This window comes from Suricata suricatta, chromosome 11 (genome assembly GCF_006229205.1).
Source record: "Suricata suricatta isolate VVHF042 chromosome 11, meerkat_22Aug2017_6uvM2_HiC, whole genome shotgun sequence".
Taxonomy (NCBI): domain Eukaryota; kingdom Metazoa; phylum Chordata; class Mammalia; order Carnivora; family Herpestidae; genus Suricata; species Suricata suricatta.
The window spans coordinates 107,629,375-107,631,199 of record NC_043710.1 but is presented as its reverse complement, the minus strand read 5'-3'; the positions used below and the strand labels follow the sequence as shown (position 1 = coordinate 107,631,199).

The window sequence follows — 1,825 nt, the reverse complement described above, 5'->3', positions numbered from 1 at the left end:
AGTGTAAAATTTCGATGTGTTCCTATTTCAAAGGCAGGGCGGCAGGGGGGAGGACAGACAGAAGGTGCCCTTCCTCAATAGCAGTGAGGGTGGCTCTCTCCCTAAAGCCCCCCCTTGTAGAAACAAGGCTGGAGCACTGTCCACTGCACGCTCCGAGAAGCAGAAAGAAGCCAAGATAAGATATACAGGGAGGGGGGGGGCGGGCGTGGATGGCTATGAAGGAGAAAGAGGTTGGGAGCCCTTCGGAAGGCGGGTGTGACCGGGGCCGGGGGGAGGGCCGGCGGGGCCTCAGGCAGGCCCAGGTCTGCGGAAGGCTCAGCCAGCACGCCGAGTCCCGCATCAGGCAGAACGCTCCTGCCCTGCGGCCCTGGCCAGAGCCGGGTGGCCCAGGCACAGCAGCTGGCGGCTGGCGTTGCTGTGGTGCCCCCAGCAGGTGCCCCAAAGGGAGCGTCCTCTCCAGCACCCTGTTTCTCACACACAAACCTCACTTGCAAGACTAGGAAATACCAGGGCGCCTGGGGGGCTCAGTCGGTTGAGCATCCAACTTCAGCTCAGGTCATGATCTCATGGTTGGTGAGTTCAAGCCTCACGTCGGTCTCTGTGCAGACAGCTTGAAGCCCAGAGCCTGTTTCACATTGTGTCTCACTCTCTGCCCCTCCCCTGCGCACACTCTGCGTGTCTCTCTCTCTCTCTCTTTCAAAAATAAACGAACATTAAAAAAATTTTTTTGAAGACCGGGGAAAACCTTTAAAGCCGGCCAACAGAGAAAAAGCAAATTCTTCCTTGAAATACAGAGAAGCCTTCCTCCCAGAAACCACCACTGGGGCTGCCAGGCTGAGGAACTTCTGAGCGGGGGCTTTGGGGACTTCTGGGTTCCTCACTCTGGACGCTCAAACAAGGGGCCTGACGACTAGAATCCAGTGGTCCCCGGAGAAGCGCTAAACACAGCATTCAGAGGCTGTCTGTCTGTCTAAGCATCTATTGAACCCAAAGACACGGCCCTCTGCCTGCAGCTCTAGCAGCTACGGACAAGTCAACCCAAACCTCCAAGGGCGGCCGGGAGGCAGGAGCTCAGAGCAGTGCAGAGCTCGGCTTCGGAGACGGACTGCTCAGGTTCAAATCCTGGCCCACACTGATGGTGACCTTAGGCAAGTGACTTAACCTCTCTGTGCCTCAGTTTCTTCCTCTAACACATGGGGACGCGGGAGGACCTAGCTCGCTGGGTTTGGGAGGGTTACAGGAGTTGACACTCACTACGTGAGCTCAAGAACTGAGGACGGTGCCCGGCAGACTGCAGGTGTTCTGTAGATGATAGTTCACTGTGAGACGCACACGGCCACTCCCCGGGTGCCTTCTACGTGCCGGACACTGCCCTGGGGACCCACACACCAACTAGACACAGATCCTGCCCTCGAGGAACTCGGCTGACAATGGAGAGAAGTGACATGTCCCCGGTAGCCCCGGTTTTGAGCCTTTGCTGCCCAAGCAAGGGACACTGGACACAGTGGTGATGCTGTCATCAGCCCCAGGCCTGTCCCAGGGAGAAAAGCAGAAGGTGAAAGAGGGAAGGGGGCGGCTTCCCTCATGCCCGGGCAGGGTGCCCTCTGGGGCTGCCCGTCCTCCCAGCACCCGTGGCCTGGCGCGTGGGAGAAGTCCGCCGTGATCTCCGGGCTAAGAGAAAGGGCCAGAGGGGCCGCTCCCCTCGCTCCCCACAAGAGAAACACGGCAGGGCGAGGCCAGGCCTTCCCTCCCGATCCCGCAACCACGGCCAGCACTCAGCAGTTCAGCGCCCAGGCTGAGGGGCTCCACAGACCCCCGAGGGTGG

General features: G+C 59.6%; 1 protein-coding gene across 1 annotated transcript in view; it reads right to left on the bottom strand.

Annotated features, from left to right (window-relative positions):
* Window positions 1-1,825, bottom strand: part of CEP164 (centrosomal protein 164) — a 61,927-nt gene that overhangs the window by 9,963 nt on the left and 50,139 nt on the right. The window lies entirely within an intron of this gene.